The following is a 13,473-nucleotide window of genomic DNA, read 5'->3' as shown; positions in this document are numbered from 1 at the left end:
CAAAAAGATTGAGCTTCACCCAACCTCTAGCAAGAAGACTACTCACAACTTATGTTTATCAACATGCAAACAAGTATTAGGGTTCTAACTTCTTCAATAATTGGGGAAAAGTGATTAACAATTGAAATAACTATCATCCAATAACAAATTATCATGAAGTAAGAAGATTTAAATATCATTCAAGAACAAATAAAACAGAAATTGAATGGAGAAAATTAAAAGGAAGTTACTAATTGAAGCCTGGAAATGTTGAATACAAAGTGCCAATTCTTGAGGATGAATCTTGAAACCAACTATTACAATGATTAATTTGATGAAAACTAAGCTAAATTAATTAAAAGGAATGTTTCAAACTACGAGAGATATCTGAAAACTAGGCTACTGTTCTATATCTACAAATGAGCTAGATGGGAACTATTTGTACTTCCCGAAAAACATAGGGAAATTCGTAAAAAGAAAACAGATTCCCAGCGATGAGCGCCCGCTTCTAGGATTGGAGCGCCCGCTCCATTCTGTTGCACGCCTGATCCTCCTGCTTCAGTGAAAAGTCACACTTGAAAGTAACAAGGAGGAGCGCCCGCTCCCATGTTCCAAAGCATAGGCAGTTTTCAAGTTCAAAGGGAGGAGCGCCCGCTCCTGCCTAAGTGCACGCCCGCTCCTCACAGACTCTGGATTTTGGCAGAATGTTGCTGAAGTTGAGGAGCGTCCGCTCCAGGAGAGGTGCATGCCTGCTCCCACAGGAGCGGGCTCTCCCTTCTTTGTCTTCGAGCCTTGAAAGTTACTCCATGCTTTGAGTGCTTGTCAAATTGAAATATAGTACCTGCAAAACACGGACAAACACAAGAAAAGAAGGGGCGAGGCCGAGATACAACATTTTCATTCAAAAACGGGTTAGAAAGAGGTGAAAAGATTACAGAATCGGGTTTAAATCTACACTATAAATGGTTAAATAATCCACTTATCAAATCCCCCCAAGCTAGCCAAATGCTTGTCCTCAAGCAATTTACATTGCCCAAAAACCAAAAGATCAATTTGCTCAAAGAAATTAAAAAGGGAATAAACGCGTCGTCAATTGTCTATCCCTAGATCAAATACAATTTATACAACCTAAACAAACCTATTACGAGTATAAGGCAAGCATAGGGGTCGAACCATAGAGAACGGTAAACACCACCAAATGTTATCGACAATTAAGCTAGTCCGGAATAGGAGATAAATAAACTAAAGTCTAGAGATGCTAAAACAAGAAATAAAACATTAAGGCACCAAGGGAAATGGGTAGGTGATGTTGACGCTTGACCATACAATAACAAAGTAGCATATCAATGGTAAACTAAACATGCATGAATATCAAAGTAAAGGGTCCAATCTAGCCGCCTTCCGGGGTCAATTGGCTTCTCCTAACATAGCCTCTATGTTTCCACATTAGAACCATATACTAGGAGGTACTATTAAATAACAATCGATAGTAATGAATCTCAACTAAGTCAACTTCCGTTACTTGTTAGTAAAGACTCATCTTTGATCAACTAACAATGTGCACTTGCAAGAAAGACCAAAGAATATCAAGCATGCAAAGACTTTAATCACCATTAACATAACCCCAACATTAAAAGCATGAACAATTAGCAACTACACCATCCCCACACCCTTGGCTAGGTGACTACTCACAAATCATATTGAAAACAATATCAATCATCAAATCAATAAGCATCAACATGTTTAATAAGCAAAGAAGAAAAATAAAAGCAAATAAGCAAAATCAAAAACAAAGGTAAAGAGAAAGAGTAAGATATTGCTCATTAATTGAAGATGAAGGTCTACAAAGGATTGAACAAGCTCCTTCTTAAAAATCCAAGTTCATTAATGAAGAAAACCACACTTTCTCTCTCTACCAATGAAGACTAATCCTAACCGAACCTAAAACTAATTAGAGAGTAGAATAGATGATTATTGAATGTCCCCCAAAATTGGGTATTTATACTAACTTAATAAAACTAGGAAAAATAGAAAAAGAAAATAAAATAAAATAAATTAAAAGGAAAAGTAAAAAAAATCAGAAACTAAAAAATAAAAATAAAATAAAAGAAAGAAAATAAGAAAAGAGAAAAGAAAACAAAGAAAATAAAAATAAAAGAAAAACAAAACAAATCCCCCACCCACAAAACAATCAGACACCCTTCTTCGAATAACATGGCTGCTCTATTTTTCGATTATCATACCACCATCATCAACCATTATCATTAAATCAATGCTCCAAATCAATGGCTATCAACACCAATTGCATCATCATCGTTCGATCCTCATTAAAAATCATGTTCGAGGCTCGTGAAATGGTTCGATCGAACCAATGGTTGGTTCGACCGAACTACGGGGTTGGTTCGGTCGAACCATGGGTATGTTTGACCACTCCTCTTCGAATAACAAAACCCCCAAAGTCTCTGACTCGACGTTCGGCCGAACACTCATAGGTTTGCTTGAACTTGATTAATTTGCAATTTGTTCTGATTTTTGGGTCGATTGGTTGCTTAATTGGTGGTGGTTGTTGACGGTGGTGTAGGTGCGCTGATTGTGGTGGAAGGAGGAGATGAATTGTGATTGGAGGCTGGTGGTTGATTGCGAATTGGAGCAGGAGCTGTTGCTCTGAGTTGCGGTGGTCGGGTGGTTGGTGCTGGTGTGTGATTGTTGTTGTTGTGAGGTGAATTGGAGTAGGGGATAGGAATGCGTGGCTGGTTTGGGCAATTGCGGGTTGGTTTGGTTGGTTGAATGGTGGTGTATTGGTTGCGGTAGGGGAGGTGTATTGGTGTGGGTTTGGTTTGGGGTATGGTTGTTGCGGCAGCTGTGCGGTGGTGTGAGGGTGGCTGCTGTTGGTTTGTGAGAACGGTGGGCTGTTGTGGCTGGTGGTTTGCGTGGTGGAGGTTAATGTTGTTGTTGGTGTTGGTGGTGTTGCGGGGTGAAGCAGGGGAAGAGCTGCTTGTGTTGTTGGTGTGTGTGTGGTGCAGGATAAGGTGTGAGGTGTGGTGAAGGATAAGGGGCAGCATGGGTTGGCTCAAGTTTTGCGCCTCGAACCTTGAACCTCCGAACACGAATATGACCTTGAAACCCGGGACACCTACAACCAAAAACACGAGGGTATTACTAAGAGATAAAATAATATAAAATAAAGAAAAGGTAAAATAAAGTAAAATAAAATAAGATAAATAACACTAAACTAATAAAAATTAAATAAAACTATACAAGTAAAGAAAGTGAAATAAAATAAACTCAAAAATAATTAAAATAAATAAAAGTAAATTAGAAAACTTTCAAGGAAAAATAAAGAACGAAATATAACAAATCAAAAGCAAATAAAATACGAAAATAAACTAAAAACTACGAAAAGAACTAAAACACGACAAAATGACCAAAATAAACTAGAAACTTTATTAAAGAGAAAACAAGAGAAAGAAAGGGAGAATAAGATAAAATAAACGCGAAAATGACTCTAAAAATACTTCCTAAGAGTGACATAAATGTCACTCATCAGAAATGCACATGCATAGGTACAAGAATCTTTAAGCAATAAAACTCGAGCATGAGGTATATGCCTAATATCAACCACGGACATGACTAGCCAAGGCCTAGCTAACCTTTCCGAAAATACTCAACTCAAGCCTATTCAACACATCTTACCGCGTCCCTATCAAAAAGCTCAAATCCCCCCTAATGGTAGTGTCTCATTACTCCTCGAAGAAGCCAGAAAAACATAGATAAAGAGGGTTTTGAAACACTTAACATCTCAATGAACAAGTACCATCTCCATATGCTTGTGAATCAACTCCCTCCACCGACAAAGGCTTCCACTACTAATTGATTACTTGAGTCTAGTTCACCATAAAACAACAAAAATTCAAAAAGAGTGTGTTTCTTTTTGGCTACACTTGTAGCCTCGTTACTAATTGCAATTGTTGAGAGTGTATGCGCAGAAATCATAATAGAATTTTGGTGCTTTACGATCCCGAGATTGAGAAAACCTATAGGAGGAGAGGGAGAGCCGTTTCTAGGCCATTAACTACTTTCCCAACTAGGGAGGTCAATTTCGAGGAGAGGCAAGAACAAATGGCTGGCGAGGAACAACCGGTCCAAAGACCCTTGAAGGAGTTGGAAACTCCGGGAGCTTATAGAGTTTCAAGTGGCATTGCTCCACCCGTTACTCAAGTCGATGATTTTGAATTACGCCCCACAATGATAAATTTGATCAAAATGAGGCAATTTCGTGGAGCAAAACATGAGAGCCCTCTTGCACATTTGAACGAATTTGAAAAATATTGCAACACGATCAAGGTAAATGGGGTAACTCAAGAATTTGTGAGACTAAAGCTATTTCCTTTCTCCTTGATAGGAAGGGCTCTTGAATGGCTCGAGAAAGAAGTAAGGACGAACTCCTTGAGAACTTGAGACGAGGTCACCACGGCTTTCTTAGGGAGATTCTACTCTCAAAAGAAGACGACCGAGGCAAGGGCTTTGATACAAGGTTTCCGTCAACGGGCTAGTGAAACCATTTATGAGGCTTAGGAGAGGTATAAAGAATATCAAAGGGAGTTTCCCCATCATGGCATTCCGACATACCAAGTGCTTCAAATCTTCTACGGGGGCTTGAGCCCACAAGGAAAGACTAGCCTAGATGCGGGAGCGGGTGGCCCGATTATGAACAAGACGGAGGAGCAAGACATAGAGATAATTGAGGATGTAATGAGTGATGAGTGGCATTTATGCCACTCTTTTGTCCGTTTTTCTCTAAGGATTCTCCCCTCATTTGCACTTGTTTAGCCCTTTTCTAAGCATTTTACCTTAGTTTTTTTTTTCTCTTTCCCCTTCTCTTTTATCTTCCTTTTTCCTAGATTTTTGCCTAATCTTTATTTTGATTCCCATGCTTGTGTTTTGTAGGTATCATATGCCGAAAGATGGAGCACTTCAAGGAGCTAAGTAAGCTGTTCTGCGTGACTACTGCGCGGCAACTGCGCGGGAGCGCATCCTAGGCTGTGCGGGCACGCAGCCCTGTCAGAACCCGCGCAGCCAAGGTCGAGAAACAGAGCAAAACTAGAGAGTTTGCGCGACATACTGTGAAGTCTTCGTCCGGGCGCGCGACCTATTGCGTGGGCGCGCAGATTTGCAGTACGGGCGCGTATGGAAGGGCCTCGTTTACCCGTACCCTCAAAGTTGCGGCCGCGCAAGATTGTGAGAGGGCGCACATTGCTACTTTGCGGGCGCGCAGAATTCGTGTGCGGGCGCGCACTGCTGGGTTTCTGATTTCTTTGCGCCGTGTTGCTCAAGTTTCTTTCTTTCGGGGAGCCACATATATATAGCCCAGACACTTTATAATGGGACTTACTTAGTTCTAATTTCAGAATTTTAGCTTAATCTAGAGAGAGAAAGTAGATTATTACTCAAGTTTCCTTTATTGTATTCAACTTTGGTCAAGTTTAATCTTCAATCAAGCAACACTTCAAGTTTTCATCTTTCATTAATCTTTTCTTTAGTAATCTCTAATCCTTTCTTGTAGCTTTATTTATTTGCTTTATTGTTGATTATTTTTGTTAATCTTATTATTTCATCTAGTTATTATTGATTTCATTGTTCTTAATCATATTTTGTTTTGAGTTTCTTGAGTTTATTTCTAGTTTTGATATTATGTTTAATCTCCCTTCTCTAGGCTAATTTCTTAGCTAGGGGAAAAGGGTGGAAAATATGTGTTGATGTTGGATGAATGTCTATGGTTGGATTGGACTCATTACATAAATTGATGAAAGACATGATTTTTGATAGCTTGAGATTATTGTTTCACTTTATTTGATGTTTTCTAGTTTAAATGCATGAAAGTGATTTGAACTAGATTTAGATCATCTCTATTTTAATGATTGCATGAGAATGAGTTATTAAAGTGGAGTTTTATGGATTGTGATTCTTTATTCTCTTGATTTGATTGTAACAAATAGGATGCATGAGAATGATCCTTATTAGTATAGATCTTTTTCATTGATTTGCCTAGACTATTGCATGAGAATGAATTGTTTGGGTAGAATCTTGTGTTCTTTGGCATGTTTTTCATGATAATAATTATTTTTCCCCTCTTTCTAATCATATTTGACACCCTCGTATCCCTAGCTTCATTATCCCTTGATTTTAATCACCATCTTCTTTACTTATTTGTAGTTTAGTGCTCTTTACTCAAAAACCAACAAAAACGATCCCCATTTTACTCTTGCATTAGTGAATATTGATGTTGAATTAGTGTGCTTCACTAGTGGTTCGACCCTTTACTTGCCACTAAATACTTTGGTGTAAGTTTAGGTATAATAAATGATTAATTTGATTAGGGTAGTAGTTTAACGACCCATCTAACCCTTGATCAGTGAGGCACCACATGGATTGACAAGAAGGAGAGAGAAAGTCTCTAAACAAGGGAGGAAATGTGGTTTACTCCGTTGATCACCTTAATGCCATCAACAATTTGACTTCCCAAATCGCCAACCTTGGAAAGGAGATGACGTCCATCAAGGCAAAACTAGAGACCTCTAGTTCAACACAAGAACAACCCTCCCAATATAAGGGGAGAGGTATGAATTCTAACTCTTCTCCTTCTACTTCTAATAACATGCCACATCGGTGTTTGTTTTGTTAAAATTGTGGGTCATATGACCATGATACCTCTTCTTGTAGTTATGATTCCCAACCTGAACCCCAATATGAAGATGGTAATGATAATGAAAATGAACAAGTCAATGCCTTGTCTTATGATAATAGACCTAAGAATGACAATCAAAGATACTTACCACCTAATCGAAGAGAACAAGGGGAAAATTCCCATAACCAAAGAGGAAATGATTATGATTACCATAACAAAAACCAATGGGGAAATAGGAACCAAAGGGACCATCCCCAAGGTAACTACAACCAACAAGGTGGTTATGGTAACCATAATCATAATAACCAAGGAAACTATGGGAATCAAGGGCAATATCACCAAGGGGAAAACTCTTATAATCGGAACAATTGGAACAACAATAATAATAGAGGTTCTTAGCTTCTAATCAAAATGCTTCCAATTTGAATGTTAGAGGTAATAGAGCTCCCCAAGACAACTACTATGCACAAGCACCACCAAGTAGGTCTAGCTTGGAGGAAATGATGGAAAGTAAAACTAAAATGGTCAATACGTTCATGGCCTCTAGTGATAAGAAATTTAGTGAAATCATCATGACCCATAATAAAATGCTTGAAACAGAAATTTCTCAATTGGCCAATGCTTTGAAGGAAGGGACTAGCACTTCTAAACTTCCACCCCAAGGACTAGATCCTAAGAGGCCCGTAAATGTTATATCAACTAGGAGCGGTAATGTGTTGGAAGAAAGTGTTCCTTAAAGAAGCAATCAGAGAATGTACATGAGTGAGCCTCCCCTTGAGAGTGATTTTGAGCAAGAGAGAGAGCAAAACCACGAGAATGAAAAAGAGAAAGAATGTGAGAAAGAAAAAGAATTTGAGAAAGAAAAAGAATGTGAAAAAGAGAGAGATTTTGAAAAAGAGAGTGAAGAGAAAAGAGAAAAAGAGAGAGAAAAAAAACAATTGCAAAAGCCCCCATATCCTCACAAATTTGTTAGAAACAAATTAGATGTGCAATTTGGAAAGTTTCTTGAAACATTGAAACAAATTCACCTTTCGATTCCTTTTACCGATGCTATCAAGCAAATGCCTAACTATGCTAGGTTTTTTAAAGATATTTGAGTGGAAGGAGAAAGCGTGAATTGGTGGAAACGGTGAATCTCACCGAGAATTGTAGTGCAATCATCATGAATAAAATGCCACCGAAATTGAAAGACCCCGGTAACTTTTCTATCCCTTGTGCTATATATTATATGCAAATTGTATAATTCTTTATGTGATCTTTGGGCTAGTGCTAGCCTTATGCCATATTCAGTATATCAAAGATTAGAGATAGGGGAAATTTTACTCATCAACATTACCTTACAATTGGCCGATCGTTCCATAAAATTTCCAAAAGGTAAGGTAGAGGATCTTCCTCTAAGGCTGGGAAAGTTTGTAATCCCGGTGGATTTTGTTGTGTTAGAGATGGATGAAGATGTGAAAGTTCCAATAATTCTAGGAAGACCTTTTCTTGCTATTTTGGGCGCTTTAATAGATGTTTAAAGTGCTAAGACTTCACTAAAAGTAGGAGATGAGGTGATAGAATTTGATTTGAATGAGAGCATGAAATATCCAAGCTCTAGTCTTGATAATTGTATGATGATTGAAACTATTGATTCTATTGTGACTTCTATGCATGAGAGCTTGCTCACTACTAACGATGCCCTTGAGAATGTCCTTTTAAATATGGAAAAGATAGGTGAGCAAGGCAAGGAGATGACATTTATGAAGGAATGCTTGAAGGAAGTACGGAAGAAAGCATTGAGCAAGTATGCATGGGAATCATAAGCGATGATGCTTTGGAAATAGCTACCTCAAGAGAAGGTAAGGGTGATCCAATGGTAGAGTTAAAACCTCTACCATCACACCTAAGGTATGAGTTTTTGGGTCCTAATTCAAATTTTCGGTAATTGTGAATTCTTCTTTGGAAGAGTGCCAAACTCAAATGTTATGTGGTGTTACCAGAATGGAGCGGGCGTGCACTTCTCTTGGAGCGCTCGCTCCAATTAAAATTTTGGCTACGATTTTTTTTAGGAGCGGGCATGCAAGGGCGAAGGAGCGCCTGCTCCTTTTCATGTACTTGGCTCTGATTTCATTCCCAAAATGGAGCGAGCGTGCTGAACTTTAGGAGCGCCCGCTCCTCACCCTAGTGGAGTTCCTGCCTTGTTTTTGCACAATTTGGAGCGGGATTGCATGGCTTTGGAGCGCCCTATCTAATCTTTATTCATGAACATCTTTTTTACCCAAAATGGAGTGGGCGTGCATAGCAAGAGGAGCGCCCGCTCCTGATAGTCTTAAGCGTTCAGTCTCTGTACGGAACAGAGGAGCAGGCGTGCTTTTTTGAGGAGCTCCATGAGGAAACACTTCTTTGACAACAAAAGGACCACTCCACCTTGATAGAAGTTTCTCGGGAATAATTTCATCCTAGAGTTGTAGAGGAGTACCTTATCGCCTTTATGAAATGCTTTATTTTCAATATTGCGGTCATGGCAATCCTTGACGCGATTCTTATAGTTGATAGCACACTCATAGGCCTCCAATCTTAGCTCTTCAAGCTAATGTAATTCAAGCAATCTTTTCTCTCCCGCACTAGCCAAGTCGAAGTTAATCTTTTTTATTGCCCATTGAGTTCGGTGTTCAAGCTCCACCGGTAGATGACATGATTTTCCATACACAAGACGATATGGAGTTGTGCCGATAGGGGTTTTGTATGCCGTTCTATATGCCCATAAGGCATCATCAAGTTTTTCCGACCAATCCTTCCTATTTCTTATAACCGTCTTCTCAAGAATTAACTTTATTTGACGGTTGGACACTTTCGCTTGTCCACTCGTTTGTGGATGACAGGTAAGGCCGAACATTTGGTGAACCTCGTGCTTTCTTAGCATCTTTTGAAAAGCACTATGAACGAAATGTGAACCGTTGTCAATTACCACTGCTCTAGGAATTCCCAATCTTGGAAATAAGACTTTCTTGAACATCTTCATGACTACCTTGTGGTCATTTGTTGGGGAGGCAATGGCTTCAACCAACTTTGATACGTAATCGACCGCCACAAGGATGTATTAATTTCAATAAGAAGTAGGGAATGGCCCCATGAAATCAATACCCCACACATCAAATACCTCTAGCTCAAGAATCGGTTGTTGAGGCATCTCCTTTAGCTTGGATATGTTGCCGGTTCGTTGACACTGGTCACAAGTCTTCATAAACCCCCAAGCATCCTTAAAGTTGTGAGGCCACCACAACCCGTTATGTAAGACCTTCAATGTTGTTTTGTTTGCTCCCATATGCCCTCCACAAGGATCGGAATGACACATCTTGAGCACATTTTGCATTTTTTCATCCGGAACACATCTACGGACCAAAACATCTACTCCTATCTTGTAGAGAATGGGGTCATCCCATACATAGTGCCTTGCTTCCATATTTAGCTTCTTTGGTTTTTGGAGAAATCGGGAGGGAATTCTCCACAAGCCAAATAGCTCATCAAGTCGGCGAACTAAGGAAGCTCCTTTTCATTCAAGATATAGAGCGTATCATCTCTCAATTCATGACAAATGAGGATTCAATCATCACTAGCTTTCACATTCTCTAATCGGAAAAGATGGTCCGCAACCACATTCTCGGCCCCTTTCTTATCTCGGATTTCGACATGAAATCGTTAGAGAGATAAGACCCATCGAAGAAGACGAGATTTGGACCCTTTCTTTGCCACAAGGTAGCCGCATGATCGTTATAAACAATTTTTTTGGAACCAATGAGGTAGTTCCAAAACTTCTCAAAAGCATGTACCACGGTAAGAAACTCTTTCTCCGTGGTGGTGTAGTTCTGTTGAGCTTCATTCAAGGTCTTGGACATGTAGTAAATGACGTGAAGTTTCTTCTCAATTCATTTTCCCAACACCCCTCCAATTGTAACACAACTAGCATCGCACATAAGTTCAAACAGCAAATCCCATCTTGGCCCTTGCACGATTGGAGTAGAGATCAAAGCCTCCTTTAATTTGTTGAAAGCTTGAAGACACTTTTCAACAAAAATAAAGATGACATCCTTTTGAAGAAGAGCGTTTAGGGGTCTAGCAATTTGTGAGAAATCCTTGATATATCTCCTATGGAACCCGACATGCCCCAAAAAGGATCTAGTATAGTGGTAAGTATTCCCGTCTGTCACGCGGGTGACCCGGGTTCGTTCCCCGGCAACAACGCCATTTTTTATCTAAGGCGGAGACTAGGTCGTTGAAAATTGATCTACCCTCGATCAAAACAAAATTTGTAATCTCTCAACACACCTCTATACCAAGCATAAAGTAAGTCGAGGGTCGAACCACTAGGAATGGGAGGTGAATGATAATGTCAAAGCTAAGCTATTTCGAAGCAATGAAGTGAGGTGTGTATATTTCAAACAATCAAACAATCAAAATGAAATCAAATTTATCAAGAACTAGGGTTAGGATCCGCATATACTCGGAATGGATATAGCTAATTGGGATTAGAGATGACTAAGTCGAGTGTTGGAGGGAAAATCAATTAAGCAATCAAGAGAGTAAGGTAGGCTAATCTTCTAGAGGTCAAGCTAGCGTCGCCTATGAGAGACTCTAAGTAGGAACCTTGCAAACCTACTCAATCGACAAAAGCAAGCAACAAATCAATTTTCCGTATCAATGCAAGCTTACAATGCATTCTAGTGTAACAATCAAAGTTAGCTACTCTTCAATTAATCACACACATGCACTTAATCAATCAACCAATTAAATTACAACATCAACTCCATCGATTTCCCCCAATTAGCACCAATCCATTACTTGTATATGCTTCACTATTCCCCTAGCAAGAGAACTACTCACAATCCATTGAAATCAAGATCAAAACTAAGCTAATCAACAATTTCATCATCATCATAGCAATAAAACTAATTCAATCACAAATTCAATTCAAACTTGAACATTCAACAAAGCAATTGAAATGATAAGATAAATATTGCATTAAAGTAAAAGAAATCCTTACAAACTTGCTTCAATTCAATGGAGAAAATGCTAGAATTACCAATCATCAATCAATAAGTTCTCTCTCTACAATCTAGAGTTTCTCTCTCTAAAATTCTTATTCTAATTCTAATTCTATTTTGTTTTTCATTCTCATGGTTTTTCTCTCTCTCTTGTTCAAAATCACTCTCAAGGGGAGGCTCACTCATGCTCATTATCTCATTGCTTCTTTTAGGAACACTTTCTTCCAACACTTTACCACTCCTAGTTGATATAGCATTTACGGGCCTCTTAGGATCTATTCCTTGGGGTGGAAGTTTAGAAGTGCTAGTCCCATCCTTCAAAGCATTGGCCAATTGAGAAATTTGAGTTTCAAGCATTTTATTATGGGTCATGACTTCACTAAATTTCTTATCACTGGAGGCCTTGAAAGTATTGAACATTTTAGTTTGACTTTCCATAATTTCCTCCAAGCTTGACCTATTAGGTGGTGCTTGTGCATAGTAGTTGTCTTGGGGAGCTCTATTACCTCTAACATTCGAATTAAAAGCATTTTGATTAGAAGAACCTCTATTATTATTGTTTTTCCAATTGTTTCGATTATTAGAGTTTCCCCCTTGGTGATATTGCCCTTGATTCCTATAGTTTCCTTGGTTATTATGATTATGGTTACCATAACCACCTTGTTGGTTGGTTGTAGTTACCTTGGGGATTTTGGTTCCTTTTTCTTCATTGGTTTTGGTTATGGTAATCATTATCATTTCCTCTTTGGTTATAAGGATTTCCCCCTTGTTCTATTTAATTAGGTGGTAAGTATCTTTGATTGTAATTCCTAGGTCTATTATCATAAGACAAGGCATTGACTTGTTCATTTCCATTATCATTACCATCTTCATATTTTGGTTGAGGTTGGGAATCATAATTACTAGAAGAGGTATCATGGTCGTATGACCCACAATTTTCACAAAACAAACATCGATGTGGCATGTTATTAGAAGTAGAAGGAGAAGAGTTAGAATTCATACCTCTCCCCTTAGATTGGGAAGGGTGCTCTTGTGTTGAACTAGAGGTCTCTAGTTTTGCCTTGATGAACGTCATCTCCTTTCCAAGGTTGGCGATTTGGGAATTCAAATTGTTGATGGCATTAAGGTGATCAACGGAGTAAACCACATTTCCTCCCTTGTTTAGAGACTCTTTCTCTCCTTCTTGCCAATCCATGTGGTGCCTCACCATATCCTCAATTATCTCTATGACTTGCTTCTCTATCTTGCTCATAATTGGGCCACCTGCTCCCGCATCTAGGCTAGTCTTTCCTTATGGGTTCAAGCCCCCATAGAAAATTTGAAGCACTTGGTATGTCGGAATGCCATGATGGGGACACTCCCTTTGATATTCTCTATACCTCTCCCAAGCCTCATAAATGGTTTCACTATCCCGTTGACGGAAACCTTGTATTAAAGCCCTTGCCTCGGCTGTCTTCTTTTGAGAGTAGAATCTCCCTAAGAAAGTCGTGGTGACCTCGTCCCAAGTTCTCAAGGAGTTCGGCCTTACTTCTTTATCGAGCCATTTAAGAGCCCTTCCTATCAAGGAGAGAGGAAATAGCTTTAGTCTCACAAATTCTTGAGTTACCCTATTTACCTTCATCGTGTTGCAATATTTTTCAAATTCGTTCAAATGTGAAAGAGGGCTCTCATGTTTTACTCCACTAAATTGCCTCCTTTCGATCAAATTTATTATTGCGGGGCGTATTTCAAAATCATTGGTTTGAGTAACGGGTGGAGCAATGCCACTTGAAGCTCTATAAGCTT

At 39.1% G+C, this 13,473-nt stretch overlaps 2 non-coding genes across 2 annotated transcripts; one reads left to right on the top strand and one right to left on the bottom strand.

The window, feature by feature from the left end:
• Positions 1–4,492: 4,492 nt before the first annotated feature.
• Positions 4,493–4,598, bottom strand: LOC145561189 (small nucleolar RNA R71). The gene has a single exon (XR_014093752.1). It is a non-coding gene; the product is annotated as a small nucleolar RNA R71 (small nucleolar RNA).
• An 8,430-nt stretch (positions 4,599–13,028) lies between these two features.
• On the top strand, positions 13,029–13,134 carry LOC145561171 (small nucleolar RNA R71). Its single transcript, XR_014093736.1, has one exon. It is a non-coding gene; the product is annotated as a small nucleolar RNA R71 (small nucleolar RNA).
• The last annotated feature ends 339 nt before the right edge of the window (positions 13,135–13,473 follow it).

Source organism: Chenopodium album, chromosome 9 (assembly GCF_948465745.1).
Source record: "Chenopodium album chromosome 9, dcCheAlbu1.1, whole genome shotgun sequence".
Taxonomy (NCBI): Eukaryota; Viridiplantae; Streptophyta; class Magnoliopsida; order Caryophyllales; family Amaranthaceae; genus Chenopodium; species Chenopodium album.
This window is presented reverse-complemented; position numbering and strand designations above follow the sequence as displayed.